This window comes from Mauremys reevesii, linkage group 6 (genome assembly GCF_016161935.1).
Source record: "Mauremys reevesii isolate NIE-2019 linkage group 6, ASM1616193v1, whole genome shotgun sequence".
Lineage (NCBI taxonomy): Eukaryota > Metazoa > Chordata > Testudines > Geoemydidae > Mauremys > Mauremys reevesii.
Genome location: NC_052628.1, coordinates 126,380,720 through 126,398,633, shown reverse-complemented (window position 1 = coordinate 126,398,633; position 17,914 = coordinate 126,380,720).

The following is a 17,914-nucleotide window of genomic DNA, read 5'->3' as shown; positions in this document are numbered from 1 at the left end:
GTACATTGGTAAATTCTGGCTCCTTCTCAGGTTCAGGTTGGCCACCCCTGCTCCCGGACCCTGGTGCCCTTTACTTTGGGGTTCTGCCTGCAGCAGTACTCCCCTCCCAGGGGAACCCCCAACCCTCTATGCCCACCTTGCCTCAGTGGCTACTGCCAGTCATCATCTGGCCCCCGTTCCCTGGGGCAGACTGCAGTCTGTACTGGCCACTCATCACTGGCAAGGGGGCTGAACCAACTGCCTCTGCCTGTCCCCGGGCTGCACCTCTGCAGCCCCAGTACCTCCTTAGGCCTTAACAAGGCCTCAGCCTGGGGAGTTGCCAGGCTGGAGCGCCCCAGCTCCCTCTGCCCTTCTCCAGCACGGCTCTGCTTCCAGTACCCTGTGCTCCCAGGCAGCCAGGCCCTTCCCACTCCAAGGGACCCAGCTCCTCCCTTACCCCTTATATCAGGGCCAGCTGTGGCTGCTCTTAACCCCTTTTCTAATTGGGTCCCAGCCACAGCCCTCTACCAGCTCTGCTTTTAACCCCTGCTGTCCTGGAATGGGGCAGCCACCCCACTACAATGACAGTTTATTTTCAAGAGGTGGAAGCCCGAGATTTCACAGAATAGTTTTGCACTAATTGCACAAGCATATTGGCCAATGTACACATAAGCTGGATACTTGTAGATGCAAATGCCCAATTAGATGCTCATCTGACCATCTGCACATGCAAGTACCCTGTTTGCTGCAACACTTGCAGTAATGGCATGTATAAATTAGAACACAACTGCATGTGTGTGTGTGTGTGCATGCGCAAAGTCACGTGATCCTACTCTTTTGAATAGCTGGCCCTAGAAGTCAGACTTGTTCCAAGTTCAGAGAAAAGAGCAACTTCCCCTTTGTGCATATTTGAAATTCTGCAACAGGACAAAGTATTTTTAGCCTCTAACCTTTGGGAGTCTGAGCACAAATGTTAGCTCCTCTATTAAAACGGTAACTTTGCAGTGAAGAAATTTTCCTACATTGCAATTGTTCTCCCAAGATAAGAGGTTTTTTTAGTTTTGCAAACAATGATATCGGATTGTTCTGTTTGATTGCTAGGCTCTTTAAAACAATGGGATGCATCAGAGCTAATTTTGGAGAAGGGGGGGGGGGAAAGCTATTGATGACTCTTCTGGGATATTCACAGCCAAAGATTAAATCCCCAGTAGAGTGTATTGTTATTCGTGATATAACGACTGTTTATTCATCATAAAATGCTCTTCATCACATTGTTTCCTAGGAATGACTCGCAGCACGGTGGGGAAATTCAAACAGGATTGACCTAGGCACCCAATTCAGCAAAACACGTAAGCAGGCAGTTAACATTAAGCATGTGCTTAAATGCATTGCTGAATGGAGATGAGCTTAAGCACATACACTTCTATGATTCTATGAATAAGTAGGACTGGAAGGGACATTGAGAGGTCATCTAGTCCAGTCCCCTGCATTAATGGCAGAACTAAGTAATAACTAGACCATCCCTGACAGGTGTTTGTCTAACCTGTTCTTCAAAACCTTCAATGACGGAGATTCCACAGCCTCCCTAGGCAATCTGTTCCAGTGGTTAACCACCCTGACAGTTAGGAAGTTTTTCCCTAATGTCCAATTTAAACCGCCCTTGCTACAGTTTAAGCCCATTGCTTCTTGTCCTATCCTCAGAGGTTAATGAGAACAATTTTCACCTCTGCCTTGTAGCAATCTTTTATGTACTTGAAAACTTATCATGACCCCCCTCGGTCTTCTCTTTTCCAGACTAAACAAACCCGTTTATTCCCCAGTCTTTCCTCGTAGATCATGTTTTCTGTGTTTTAATGTTAACCGCCAGCTTATACACCTTGCTGAATTGGGGCCCCTGTCATCACCCTTTGAGAGCTGAAACTCCCACGCCCTGGTAGCTATTTCTGGACTGTAATGTCGTGTCATAACTGAGAGCTCCTTGGAATGCTGCTGAGGCTGCCCGAAGCCTTGCTTGGATGGTTTGTGAAGTTGGCCTGTGCCTAGAGCATTGCTGTTCACAAAGCAACCAGAGTAAATAGCTACAGAGAGTGGGACCAATGACTGGTCCCTCTTTCATGCCATTGTACCCAGGCTGTCGCATACACCCCTCCATCCTTATTCCTGGCCTAAATCAATGGCAGGCTGGATGCTCTGACACCCTCTCCTCCCCCACAATTTTCACACTTGCTTGGAGATGGCCTTACAGTTTTTTCCATTGGTGACTTTATACTAACCTGGGGTTTATATCCAGGGGCCTAAAGTTAGGTACCTAAACCCATATTTAGGCCTCTTATTAAAGGTGGCATGATTTTCAAAAGGTGCCCTGGTTTGAGAGTGTCTGAGTGCCCGGGGCTCCCTCTACACAAGAGTTCAGTGAGCTGTGTCAATAGAAGTGTATCTTGGAAAACACAGAGCAAGACGGGGATAAAACTCAACCATTTGCCTCGTTACTTTTACCTGGGCAGCTCCTCAGCTGGGGCACCTTGGAGCCGACCCAGTGACTCGAGTGGCACAGCACTGACTGATGCCATCGGTGCACCCGACCCTTAGAGTTCACATATTCTAGGTGTTTTAGATGAGAAAAGAGAGGGTAGAATTTTTAGAAGCACATGTCCCATTAAAAGTCAATTGAACTTGTGCTGTCAAGTCTTAGGGGCCCATCCAGCACCTCCAAGGCTTTACCATCTAGTTTGTTCTCATTTCTAGTAAGACACTGGGAAGACAATGGCTTTGGGCTAGTTTGCTTTGCACTTGGAAGATGGGGCTGAATTTGCTATCCCTCACTCCTAATACACACCAGAGTAAGCCCCCTGAAGGGAATGGAGTTACTGCTGTAAAACTGGTGGCAGAGGCAAATCGAGCCCACTTTACACCAGCAAAACATTTGGCCCTAGAAAGTCCTACTCTGTATAAACCATGGAGCTATTTGTTTCTCCTTGCCTAGTCTCATGCTCATTGTTTCTTAACTTCCATAAATTTCTCTTAAAAACAATGTAGCCTGCCGTGACAGACCTTCGAGGGATGCAACTGGGGAAGAACAGCACTATGCTTGTTAGAGCCAACTCAACGGGCACATTAGAGCAGCTGTTGTTGTCCTGTAAAATTTACGGCTCAACCTCCGCCCCCAGTCCAGCAACATAACTTCACCTTTCCCCTACTTGCTTTGCTTTGCAAATCAGCACAAGAAAATGTACCCAAGTGGCCTAATGCAATCAGCGAGTGCTGAATGTCTCACTGCTCTCTGAACAGCGCTCCTACCTCCAGGGAAGCTATTTGCGGCACTGGGCTATAGACTGGGATAAACACCCAAGCCCCACCTCCTAAATCCATGCATGGGTCTGCATTAGGGAGTAGCATTCCACCTTGGCTACAGTTCACATTATGCCTCCAAAGGACTTCCACATCCCCTCCCCTAGGAAGGCTTTGTGTGTTTTCACTTTGCTGGAATGCAGCACTCCTACAAGGTGCTGAAGACCGGTCACCCCCAGAGCTGGCAGCAGCCACTCACTCTGTTCCACTCAAATGCCTCAGCTCACCCAGACATACCACAGTGCAGTTGCAGTGCTTCCCTAGAGCAGTGTTAAAAGAGGTAATGGTGAGCTGCAGAGGATGAGCAGGCAGTGGGGAGCCACAGGTTCTCTGGGCAGCTGGATCTGGCCTCTTACCCAGCTCAAGGTATCCAGGAGTCCAAAGCCCTGTCTGTTCCATTGGGTGTGGAACTCCATGGAAACTCCATGACAGCAATCAGAATTCCTCTTCTCCTCCATGGCAGGGCTTGGTCTGACTTGGAAGTTTTCTACTGTAGGCCCGAGTTGGACTCCTGGCCATGCGTGTGACCTTGGGCAAGTCAACTGGGGAATTGTGGCACAGTTCTTCATCTGTAAAACAGGGATAATACTGGCCTACCTCACCAGGTGTGAATGAGAATAAAAATTAAACTGAGTTTTATCAACTCATGGTTTTACTGCAAGTCTCATGATATTTGGCATTTCTTAAACCCCCAGCTCCTGGAGTCATGTGATTACATAAGAATCTCCACTTCCAATTTAAATAATAAGTTCTAGCCCTTATGGTTGCAGATGAAAGCTTGAAAATGAGAACACCAAATGCTCAAACAGAAGCCAACAGTTTTTAAAATCTCATGAATTTTGGAAGGCCTGACTCATTTCAGAATATTTGAAGTTGGCAACAGTGAATATTTGTTAGGAGTTCACATGCTGTCCTAATTAAGTTAACAGAAGTGCCTAGACAGATACATTACAGAGAGACAGTAGCCTCATCGTCAAGGTTGCAACTAATTTCCATTATGAAACTCCACATTAGCTGTGTTTTGGGAAAACTGGTTTTGGGAAAGACTGGAAGTGCATATTCACTTTGAAAGCAATGGAGACTATTTCTGCAGAGTTTCAGGGAAATGCAAAATGATTTGAGTAAAGGAAGTTGTAAAAAAAAGAGACAATTCCAAAACCAAACGACTGTTTCAGAAAGAAGGTCACTAAGTGACAGTATAGCAGGTGATCATTTATAAAACAAAGTCCTAAAAGGAATAGTTAAAGATGTCGGCTCTTACACGACCCACATTTCTTGGGTAGTCCCCAAGTTGGGTAAATTGGCACAGGAGGTTCACTGAAGACAGTGAAGCTAGGCCAGTTTGCATCAGTTGAGAATCTGGCTCTTTATTCTTATCTAGTACAAAGAAATTCATATTAAGGCCACAAAAATCTGAACTCTGACCCTGAAGAAACATTATTCTTTCATCAATAAGCTGCGGATGTGAGCACAATACAAAACCCTTTTAAAAGCAACTTACAATTGTATGATGATGTATTTGAGGCTGGTAAATGTGCAAGTTCACGTCTATAATTTTTTCGTTATGCTACACTTTTCCTATAGAACCACATACAACATTCACTCAGCAGTTAAAAGTACTTTTTCTGAAACAATTTACTGTTGCTTAAGTATATTGACTGATGATGTTTCCCATTTGACAGCATCCTTCGGAAGAATTTTGTTAGTTGCCACAATCAAGAGAACACATTAAAAGCTGCAATCCAGGAATGGGAGATAAAGCTGTTGTGCTGCAATGAAACATATATTCCTTTATACTTCGAAAGAAAAGTGTTAACTATGTAGTGTGACAAAGCTCCTCCTCTACCTTGGTGGGTCCTGCGCTTATTGGCAGATTTGCTCACCTCAGTGAACTTCCCCACAGTCTGGATCAACTCCTCCTGTGTCTGATCAGGAGTTGGGAGGTTTCGGGGGAAACCCAGGCCTGCCCTCTACTCCGGGTTCCAGCCCAGGGCCCTGTGGACTGCAGCTGTCTATAGTGCCTCCTGGAACAGCTGCATGACAGCTACAACTCCCTGGGCTACTTCCCCATGGCCTCCTCCCAACACCTTCTTTATCCTCACCACAGGACCTTTCTCCTGGTCAGGGCTGGCTTTAGGCCAATTCAACCAATTCCCCTGAATCGGGCCCCGCCCCTAAGAAGGCCCCGCGCCCAAGCCCCAGTACAGCGTACCGGCAAGAGCCAGTGTGCTGTACCGGGGTGGCCTGGTTTCCCCAGGGGGCAATTTAAAGGGCCTGGGGCTCCCAGCAGGGGCTGGAGCTCCAGGCCTTTTAAATTGCCACCAGAGCCCCACTGCTGGAGCCCTGGGATAGGGTTGCGGGGTTCTGGGGGCTATTTAAAAAGTCCAGGGCTCCCGCTGCTTCTACTGCCCCGGCCCTTTAAATAGCCACTGGAACCCCACCACTTCCCCAGGGCTCCTGCAGCTATTTAAAGGGCCGGGGCGGTAGAAGCAGGGTAGCCCCGGGCCCTTTAAATAGCCGTGGGAGCCCTGGGGTAGCGGGGGGCTCCAGGGGCTATTTAAAGGGCCAGGGCTCCAGCTGCCTATGCCGCCCTGGTCCTTTAAATAGCCACCAGAGCCCTGCCGCTTCCCCAGGGCTCCCTCCACTATTTACAGGGCCGGGGCGGTGGAAGCAGGGGAGCCCCGGGCCCTTTAAACAGCCCCCAAGCCCCGGGCTGCTGCTGCTACCCCGGTGGGGGAGGGCGGAGGAGGAGGCACTCACCATACAGCGTGGGCTGTATCCACATCCCCTGCCTGCAGCCAGCCCCGCACCCCCTGCCTGCAGCCAGTCCTGCACCCCCTGCCCTGCCTGCAGCCAGCCCCTGCCTGCAGCCAGCCCCTCACCCCCTGTCCTGCCCACAGCCAGCCCTGCACCCCCTGCCCGCAGCCAGCCTTTCTCCAGCCAGACCCACACCCCCGGGCCGCAACCAGCCCCTGTCTCCAGCCAGCCCCGCACCCCCTACCCTGCCTCCAGTCCCGCACCCCCTGCCCTTCCCGCACCCCCTGTTCTGTCTCCAGCCAGCCCCGCACCCCTGCCCTGTCTCAAGCCAGCTCCTGCCACACCCCCTGCCCACAGCCAGCTCGTCTCCAGCCAGCCACTGCCACACCCCCTGCCCTGCCCACACCAGCCCTGCACCCCCTGCCCTGCCCGCACCAGCCCCGCACCCTCACCCTGTCTCCAGCCAACCCCTGCCGCACCCCCCTGCCTGAAGCCAGCCAGTCCTGCACTCCTCTGTCTCCAGCCCTGCCAACCCCTGCCGCACCCCCTGCGGCTCTGCCTGAAGCCAGCCAGCCCACCCCACACACCCCTGTCTCCAGCCAGCCCCACACCCCTTGCCCTGCCTGCAGCCAGACCCTACCTCCAGTCAGCCCCTTCCCTGCCTCCAGCCAGCCCCAGGTCCATTTGTACCCTGCAGTTCCCAGGGCAGTAACCCTGCACACCTGCTTCAATGAGGGGGGCAGGGAGCAGCTGGGACCCACACATGTGCACACTCTAGGGTGACCAGACAGCAAGTGTGAAAAATCAGGACAGGAGGTGAGGGATAATAGGATCCTATATAAGAAAAAGACCCAAAGATTGGGGCTGTCCCTATGAAATCGGGACATCTCGTCACCCTAGCACACCTCCCTAGCACAGGGAGTGGCGGGGACCCCCACATGTGAAACTGAGCTCATTTCTAGATCAGGCCCATCTTTTTTAAAAAGAACTTTAGGTAGGGTTAACATACATCTGTATTTTCCCGGACATGTCAGGCTTTTTGGTTCTTAAATCACCGTCCGGCTCCCGGGAAAATATGAACTTATGGTAACTCTATTGGTACAAAAAATACATACTGTGGCACATCCCTTAAATCAGAACTTTTTATAGGGAACTGGTTGCTAAGAAATGAAAGGCTTTTTTTTACCTGTTTTTTTTTTTTTAATCATTCCTGCCTGGCCCCCGCCGAAAATGTTCAAATTAGGCCCCGCACTTCTTAAAGCCAGCCCTGCTCCTGGCATCTGATAATGCTTGTACTGCTTAGTCCTCCGGTAGCACTCCTACTCCCTCTCCCTCTCCCTCTCCCTCTCAGCTCCTTGCTCCTCTTGCTCCCAGCTCCTCACACACACCACAAATTGAAGTGAGCTCTTTTTAAAACCCAGGTGCCCTGATTAGCCTGCCTTGACTGGCTGCAGGTGATCTAATCAGCCTGTCTGCCTTAATTGGTTCTAGCAGGTTCTTGATTACTCTAGTGCAGCCCCTGCTCTGGTCACTCAGGGAAGAGAAAACTGCTCATCCAGTGACCAGTATATTTGCCCTCGACCAGACTCCTGTACCCCACTGGTCTGGGTCTGTCACAGTAGGCAATATAAGATATATGATGCCCATAACTATTTGTTTCCTTGCTCCTGGAGTTTCCCAAGTTACTTGACAAATAATAACTGGATTATTGTTTAACAGCCCACAAGTTTTGTTTTGTTTTGGTGTGTGTGTGTGTGTGTGTGTGTGTGAGAGAGAGAGAGAGAGAGAGAGAGAGAGAGAGAATGAAGCAACCTTTAGTTTTAAGCCTGAACTGGTATATATTAGCATTGCTTCATTGACTTCTGTGGATTTAGACTAGCAGAGGATCTGGACTGAAGTTTTTTGGAGTTGGAATGGATCGTATGGGCCCACTTTTTCCCTGCCGTGCACCCTGTGTAGACATTTAAACCTGTAATTAAGTGTCCCCAGTTCTCAGGGGCAGATTGTGCCAGTGTAGAATCGGAGAGGGTGCAGCTTGCTTGCACTTCCTCTGCTTAGGGAGGGTGGGGCTATTGTGGGACTGGGCAGACTCCTAGAACTGCCCTACTCTGTGTGTCTGCTTCCAGGGCTCTCCTATGGGCTACTGCAGGGGTGCAGTACCACTGGGGCACAGGTTGATCATGACCATGCCTCCTCCTGCCCATCCCTATGTCATCTCCACCTGGTCATGGAACTCCGTGGGGGGCATCCCCAGTCTCTGTGCGTAATATAAGGGGGCTGTTTGCAAGGAGTCCCCAAGGGCTTTTATAGCTGGCCAATTGTCCCTTTGAGCTAGCCTGGCACAACAGTCTGACCCCCAGCTCCTCCCTTTGTGTAGTCAGCATTGCCCCTTTTACACTAATCACGGAGCATTTGTTTTATAAGGATCAGGAGTAATTTCTGGAGCATTTCAAAGAAGGAAAATATTTCACATCCAGTTGATCAGCCATTGGCTGCAGGTAAAATACGTTGCAGTTTATACGAGCTAAGTACAGCCAATTATAGTGTCATTGGCCTCCCTCAGTGTTACTATGCCTAGCACAACTCATGTTCTTGTAAAATAGTGATTTGATTCCAACTAAGCATCTGATTTGGGAAGCTCCCTGGTTGTGGAGCTGGATCATTCATATCATGGATCAAAACAGGAGTTGCTTAAATTGATCCAGTTGTACCAGATTCCACCATGTTTTCCTATAGCTTATTATACACAGTTACCTCTGGCGAGTTCTGTCAGAGGTGACGCTCAGACGCCATTCAAGAGGCAATGTATCAGTGGGCAGATTTTAAGCAATATTCTTGCATTTATGAGTCTCATTATCCAGCACGAGACTCTTTACGATGATTTGTAATAGGCCTTTCTACACCTTGCTTCCCAGTAGAGGCTGAAGTCTGACCAAGTGATGACATGTGACTTCTAGGAAGGCAACACCGTCCAGCAGACTCTGGGCACCAGGCTGGGAATCCGAAGTCCTGGTTTCTATTGCTAGCTCTGCCATTGACCTTGGACAAGCCACTTCACCTCTTTCGACTCCTGATCTTGTCTTGTCTATTTAAACGGTTAGCACTTCAGGGCAGGGGCTGTCTGGTGTATGTCCAGGACCTAGCACAATGGGATGCCGATCTGTAATGAAAATACATTTCAGCAGGGCTGATGCGCTGGGATTTGTGGTGGATTGTGAGCTAGTATTCCAGTGCTTTATCTCATCACGCAGGTAACTATAGTTTAAAGTCAATGGCCCAGATTTGGCCCTGTTGTAACTCCATTGATTTCAGCCCAGTAATGGATGAATTTGGCTGTTTGTGGAGATAACCAATCAGTGCCTGCTTGGACTTCAGATTTAACAGTTTTCCTGCTAATAACTCTTGGGGTACATCATTTCCCAGCATAAATGCTCCCTCTATCTTTAAGCAGCTTTTCTTTGGCGTTTCTTTAGTGATTTTCCTGTTAGGTGAACTCTGTTTAAATTGCAAAAACAAAATTGTTTTGTCCTTAACCAGCACTCTAAGGACATCGCTTCTGGAAAGATTGTTTGGGTTACTTAACCCAGGGGCAGGGGCGACTCCAGGCCCCAGCACGCCAAGCGCAGCTTCGGTCCCGCGGCTTCGGTCCCAGCAGACCCTCCGCAGGCAAACTGCCGGCGGCAGCCTGCCTGCCATGCTTGGGGCGGCAAAATCCCTAGAGCCGCCCCTGCCCAGAGGTTCTCAACCTTTTTCTTTCTGTGGCTCCCCCAAACTGTGCCACAATAACTGGTTTTTCTGCATATAAAAGCCAGGGCCAGCGTTAAAGCGTAGCAAGCAGGGCAGTTGCCCAGGGCCCCATGCCACAGGGGGCACCATGAAGCTATGTTGCTCAGGCTTCTGCTTCAGCTCCAGGTGGCAGGGCTCAGGGCCCCATGCTTCAGCCTCATGCAGTGGGACTTCGGCTTTCTACCTGGGGCCCCAGCATGTCTAACACTGGTTCTGCTTGGCGGACTCCCTGCAACCTGCTCATGGCCCCCCAGGGACCCGTCCCCCTGGTTGAGAACCACTGATATTACCCACACAATCTCTAGCTTCTGCGATGAAATTGGAGGGGTGGGGTGACATAATTATCAATTCAACTTCCTTCTCAGCTTCCCCTACTAGCAGAGGGAAAGGCATGACCACTTTCCCTGTCTCCCATCTGAACTCTGTTTCCATATTATCCACTGTAGATTAAATTGACACCTGTGCGGAAGGATTTATAGTGATCAATAGGTCTTACGCTGTCCCTCTGCATAGGTGTGAATTTTGCAATGTAAGAGTATCACTGATAACATCAAGGACTCCTAGCAGGTGTTAAGAGCTGGCTTGGTATGTTAGCTTCGTCGTTTATTGGCTTACAATGGAAGCTTATAACTGATAAGACAAAAGGCTGTGACCCAGGAGTAGAAGACATTTTGCAAAGATGTCAGGCAAACTATAGTTAGAAATGGCTAGAGTAGATAATTATAATCTCCCAGAGGATCTTTTTTTAAAATGTTTTTACCAGGGTTTTTCCTAACTGTTCACCAGGCTTATCACACAGCAGAATACTCTGTTGCCTGTAGTGGAAGGGTGCCCAGGGCTGAGCTGGCCCATTGCATATAATGCATTAGTTTGGAATTTTACGAGCAAGTCACTTAACTTGTAGCTGAGTTCCCCATCATTAAATACTAGGTGATGCGTGATAAGTATATTCATTATTACATTAGTGTTACTATATCTAGTTACTTTTGCAAAATGCTTTGAGATCCTTGGGAGAACTTGCAGGTGCCAAATGTTATTTTATTAGTACGAGAGAGTGATAACATGTTAAGCAGATACTCAGGTGACCTCTGATGGTGCCATATATTATTTAAGCAGCAAAGTATCCTGTGGCACCTTATAGACTAACAGACGTATTGGAGCATGAGCTTTCGTGGGTGAATACCCACTTCGTCAGATGCATGTCTTATATATTATTGAGACAGACGGGTAAATCAAAGGACTTTGTAATCTGTATAGCACAAGTCATTGTTCCTCCTCCTTTGAAGCAGTATGAAATTTCAAAGGCCATCAAAGCTACAAGGAGATCCACTGACAAGCATCATAATACTTACTTTCCCCAACTTGAATACATACATCTGTGCAGCTAAAAAAAATGCTAAGCACATCCAACTGCTCTGCTTAAGATTCATGAGTCACAGTTCTCTATGAAAACTGAAAAGAAAAATATAACAAATATCTAAATGTGACAACAGCCCAATTTGGTTGGCTTGTCTTTGGATGTTCTGGCATATTTTCCCCCTCCCCACCCCCCGGTCATATAGACCAATATTCAATATTTCCTTTATTGAAGCAGACAGGACCCCTCCTGTTATGCTGCATCAAAGACCATGAGACAGAGCGCTGGCGAAGCATTTATAGCCCCATACTGAAAAGTCTGCCATGCATTTAGTTAGGAAGAGCCTATGCAACAGATGCACAGGAGCAGGTAGAGTAAACTGCTAGCCATAAGAGCACAGGGCAAGAGCTGCAAGTCTTTAATGGGTAGGAGAGCAAGAAGATTTGATTTAAGGCCTGAGATTTTAAAGCTTCAGAAGCCGAGCTGCCTTTAAGGGTATAATGCTTGTTTTTCCATTTCCTACAGTCCTGTGCCAAATGACCTACTTGTTCCCCTATCAAATCAAAGGGTATAATGTGACCAAGAATGTAACAGCCAGGTCACATTGGCCTGTGCCAGATGAATAGACTGCGGACAATGCAACTGGCTTCACAGGGTGCTGATCAGCCCAGTTTATTCGTGCAGGAGGAGGAGAAAAGCCACAAATGCCAGCAGAGAGATTTCACAAGGCATGACCACTTTAGCTCTGCTGGGGCCTTTCCAGCTTCAGAAGTTAAAGTGGCAGAAACAGAATTGAATCTCGGTCCCCAGCTAGTGCCCTAATGAAAGGCAGGATGGCTCAGCAGTTAAATCTGTGGCTCTTTTGTAAGGTTTATAACAGTCTGAACCGGGGGCGGGGACAGATCCTCAACTGGTAACAGCTCCAACAGAGCTATCATGGTTTACACCAGCTGGGGATCGAGGCCCACCTCCTCAAAGGTGTTTAGCAGCCCAACTCCCGTTGATTGCAATGGGATTTAGGCTTCTAACTATCTCTGAGGAGCTGGGTCTAAGCTCTTGATTTTGTAAAGATGGACAACGCCCATTGCTTTCCCCATCTGTTACATAGCACCACACGCCTGGCATTTGCCAGTTGCTAGCTAGAGATAAGTAAGGATCAGGCACTTACTAGAAAAGATACATTTCTCTCACATGGACAGTACTAGTCCAGAGACCTCATGTCCTTGTCTGAGATGGTTAATTCCTATGATAGTGGGGGACCCAGGGAGATATAGTGTGTATGGTCACATGAATCATTATAGCATGCAAGATCATGCCTAATTTTGGCAATTAATTGATTTTTGATTATTAGCGGTAAATAGGCCCAATGGCCTGTGATGGGATGTTAGATGGGATGGGATCTGAGTCACTACAGAGAATTCTTTCCTGGGTGTCTGGCTGGTGAGTCTTGCCCACATGCACAGGGTTTAGCTGATCACCATATTTGGGGTCAGGAAGGAATTTTCCTCCAGGGCAGATTGGCAGAGGTCCTGGGGATTTTTCACTTTCCTCTGCAGCGTGGGGCATGGGTCACTTGCTGGAGGATTCTCTGCACCTTGAAGTCTTTAAACCACGATTTGAGGACTTCAGTAGCTCAGATATAGGTTAGGGGGTTGTTGCAGGAATGGGTGGGTGAGATTCCGTGGCCTGCATTGTGCAGGAGGTCAGACTAGAAGATCATAATGGTCCCTTCTGACCTTAAAGTCTATGAGTCTATCATTGGGCATCTCCACAGAAGGATGTGGATCTCTTAGTGCTCCATAAAAGTTAAATATCTGGAGTCCTAGATAGCTGCAGTGGCCTTTACAACCTCTTCTGCAATACAGAAGTCAGTTGTTACATCTTTGTCACCTGCAGGTTGGACTACTGTAACATTCTACTCAGAGCCAACCTTGAAGAGTATTCTGAACCTTCTCCTAGTGCAAAATGTGACCTGCCCCTTAAGCCTACCAGGCTATTACAAACAAGTCAGCAGCCAGGAGAGACTCCTGGGATGGTGATCCATACTGGAACCAATTACACCATCTCAGGCATAATTCTACAGATCCTGGAAGACTTCAGGAATCTGGGAATGGAGCCGCAAGAGAGACTATCCAGACAATCTTCTTGGTAATCCTTCCTGTCCCTCAGGCAAGAGAAGAGAGAAGGCAAAAGTTACAGATGGTGAACAGTTAGGTGAGTGGTATTGGAAAAAGTTTTAGTTTTGTGGAACTTTGCAACACCTACTATAGAGACAGGAGCTGTATGAATCAGATAGCCTCCATACAGTAGCAGGGGCAGCAGTCGCCTGAGCGATAGACTAGCTAGTGTAGCTGGCAGGGCTTTAAACTAACCACGAACGGGGAGGTTGTATGATGATTGCCCAGTTATCAACACGTCATATGCCAGCCCCAAAGCCTCACACATGTGACAAATCCAAGCACAAAGCAGCATGGAAGGAATAAACATTTGTAATGTGTTAACACACTTATGTAACAAACAAGAGGAGTTGGATGCTCATGTATGAGGAGCCACATGATATGACTGGTGTGACACTGACAAAATCCTGGACAAACCTTATGAAAGTAAGATAGTTCAATAAAGTCTGAGATGGAAGGGTCCCAAAGGCTGGGCTCTTGCCCAAGCCCGGAATTCTACACTGCAATTAAACAGGCCTGCAGCCCACGTCCCGCGAGAGTCCAAGGCCTGGTCTACACTACGGGTTTATACCGAATTTAGCAGCGTTAAACCGAATTAACCCTGCACCCGTCCACACAACGAAGCCCTTTATTTCGATATAAAGGGCTCTTAAGATCGATAGCTGTACTCCTCCCCAATGAGGGGAGTAGCACTCAAATCGGTATTGCCATTTCAAATTAGGGTTAGTGTGGCCGCAATTCGACGGTATTGGCCTCCGGGAGCTATCCCACAGTGCACCATTGTGACCGCTCTGGACAGCAATCTGGAGTCAGATACACTGGCCAGGTAGACAGGAAAAGCCCCGCGAACTTTTGAATTTCATTTCCTGTTTGCCCAGCGTGGAGCGCTGATCAGCATGGACTGTACGGGAGATACTGGATCTGATCGCTTTATGGGGAGACAAATCTGTTCTATCAGAGCTCCGTTCCGGAAGACGAAATGCCAAAGCATTTGAAAAAATCTCCAAACAGAGGCCACAGCAGGGACTCAACACAGTGCTGCGTGACAAGCGTAATGGAAAGCCAAAGAATCAAATGGATGCTCATGGAGGGAGGGAGAGGAGACTGAGCACTCCAGCTATGCCATAGTCAGGGGGAGGGACAGCTCAGTGGTTTGAGCATTGGCCTGCTAAACCCAGGATTGTGAGTTCAATCCTTGAGGAGGCCACTTAGGGATCTGGGGCAAAAATTGGTCCTGCTAGTGAAGGCAAGGGGCTGGTCTCAATGACCTTTCAAGGTCCCTTCCAGTTCTAGGAGATTGGTACATCTCCAATTACTAAAAAAAAAAATTATTAAAATTAATTAAAGTCTCCAAAAAGCATTTGCATTCTTGGCTGAGCTCCCAATGCCTGAAGGGTCAAAAGCATTTTGTCCCGGGTGGTTCAGGGTATATGTCATCAATTTACTCCCTCCCCACCCCCCGTGAAAGAAAAGGGAAACAAATCATTTCTTGCCTTTTTTCAATGTCACCGTATGTCTACTGCATGCTGCTGGTAGACGTGGTGCTGCGGCGCTGAACAGCAGCATCCCCTCCCCTTCCTTTCCTAATGGCAGATGGTACAAAAGACTTGGAAACCATCCTCATCATCCCGTGAGTGCTCCTGACTGGCCTCAGTGAAGTCGGCCGGGGGCACCTGGGCAAAAATGGGAATGACTCCTGGTCATTCCCGGCAGATGGTGCAAAAGGATTGAAAACCGTCCTCATCATAGCAACTGGAGGCTGAGCTCCTCACCCCCCACCCCTTTCATATCTAATGAAGATTCTGTACTACCTAGACTATCATAGCAGCGGGAGGCTGCCTCCCCCTCGTTTTATCTCACTAAAAAGTCAGTGTTTCTTATTCCTGCATTCTTTATTACTTCATCACACAAATGGGGGGACACTGCAACGGTAGCCCAGGAGGGGTGTGGGAGGAGGGAAGCAATGGGTGGGGTTGTTGCAGAGGCACCCCCTAGAATGGATTGCAGCTCATCATTTCTGTGGGATATCTGGGGCTCTGACACGGAGTGGCTGTGTTCTCTGGTTCTCTAGTAGACTTGCCCCATATTCTAGGCAGGACTGACTCTATTTTTAGACAAAACATAAAGAAGGGAATGACCTGGGGAGTCATTCCCATTTTTGTCCATGCGCCCCCGGCCGAACTCAGCGAGGCCAGCCAGAAGCACCCATGACAGCAGCAGACGTTACAAAAGGATTGATAACCGTCATCACCAATTTCCAATTGCAGACAGTGATATAGGGCTGGTAACCATCTCTGCTACCTTGCAAAGGCAACTGAATGCTGCTGTGTAGCACTGCAGTACCGCGTCTGTCAGCAGCATCCAGTTCACATACGGTGACAGTGACGAAAGGCTAAACAGGCTCCATGGTTGCCGTGCTATGGCGTCTGCCAGGGCAATCGAAGGAAAAAGGGCGCGAAATTATTGTCTGCCGTTGCTTTCACGGAGGAAGGATTGAGTGTCGACATTTACCCAGAATCACCCACGACACTGTTTTGGCCCCATCATGCATTCGGATCTCAACCCAGAACTCCAATGGGCAGAGGGAGACTATGGGAACTATGGGATAGCTATGGGATAGCTACCCACAGTGCAACACTCTGGAAATCGACGCTAGCCTCGGTACATGGACGCACACCGCCGAATTAATGTGCTTAGTGTGGCCGCGTGCACTCGACTTTATACAATCTGTTTTAAAAAAAAGGTTTCTGTAAAATCGGACTAATCCCATAGTGTAGACATACTCTAAGTCAGCTGGCATGTGCCAGCAGCAGATTTTTAATTGCAGTGTAGACCTACCCTTAAGGAGCTCAATTTATTTAGTTTATCATAGAGAAGGCTGAGAAGTGATTTGATCACTGTGCATAGGTGCTTACACATGCAAAAAAAGTTCAGATATCATGGGGCTTTTCGATCTTGCAGACAAAGGGATAACACGGTCCAATAAGATGCGATTTCCTAGCAGTGGGGGTCATTAAACATTGGAACAGTTTACTGGGGAGGTGGCGTACTCCCCATTGCATGGATTTTAAAAAAAATATTATTCGATATTCTTCTCAGAGACATGTTTTAATCCAGCTTCTGGGGAAAGTTCTACTGCCTGTGTATACAGGAGGTCACATGAGATGATCAGAACCACATGAGATGATCAGAACCTCATGATCATGAGATGATCAGAGCCTCAGAACAGAGGTCTAAGAGGCTCCTAGGGGGTCATGGAGGAATGGGTTCGGAGACAGGGCCGGCTTTAGGCCTATTCCACCAATTCCCCCAAATTGGGCCCCATGCCTAAGAGGGCCCCGCACCCAATGAGAATCCCTTCCCTGGCTAGAGGCACCTTTTAAATTTTTACTCACCTGGCAGCGCTCCGGGTCTTCAGCGGCACTTCGGTGGCGGGTCCTTTGCTTGCTCTGGGTCTTCGGCGGCACATGATCTGGAGAAAGGGGTAAACAGTGAGGTGGCAAAGTTTGCAGATGATACTAAACTGCTCAAGATAGTTAAGACCAAAGCAGACTGTGAAGAACTTCAAAAAGATCTCACAAAACTAAGTGATTGGGCAACAAAATGGCAAATGAAATTTAACGTGGATAAATGTAAAGTAATGCACATTGGAAAAAATAACCCCAACTATACATACACTATGATGGGGGCTAATTTAGCTACAATGAATCAGGAAAGATCTTGGAGTCATCCTGGATAGTTCTCTGAAGATGTCCACGCAGTGTGCAGAGGCAGTCAAAAAAGCAAACAGGATGTTAGGAATCTTTAAAAAGGGGATAGAGAACAAGAAGGAGACTATATTATTGCCCTTATATAAATCGATGGTACGCACACAACTTGAATACTGCGTACAGATGTGGTATCCTCATCTCAAAAAAGATATACTGGCACTAGAAAAGGCTCAGAGAAGGGCAACTAAAATGATTAGGGGTTTGGAATGGGTCCCATATGAGGAGAGATTAAAGAGGCTAGGAATTTTCAGCTTGGAAAAGAGGGGACTAAGGGGGGATATGATAGAGGTATATAAAATCATGAGTGAGGTGGAGAAAGTAGATAAGGAAAAGATATTTACTTATTCCCATAATACAAGAACTAGGGGTCACCAATGAAATTAATGGGAAGCAGGTTTAAAACAAATAAAAGGAAGTTCTTCACACAGCGCAGTCAACTTGTGGAACTCCTTACCTGAGGAGGTAGTGAAGGCTAGGACTATAACAGCGTTTAAAAGAGAACTGGATAAATTCATGGAGGTTAAGTCCATTAATGGCTATTAGCCAGGATGGGTAAGGAATGGTGTCCCTAGCCTCTGTTTGTCAGAGGGTGGAGATGGATGGCAGGAGAGAGATCACTTGATCATTACCTGTTAGGTTCACTCCCTCTGGGGCACCAGGCATTGGCCACTGTCAGTAGACAGGATACTGGACCTTTCATCTGACCCAGTACGGCTGTTCTTATGTTCTTATGTAATACA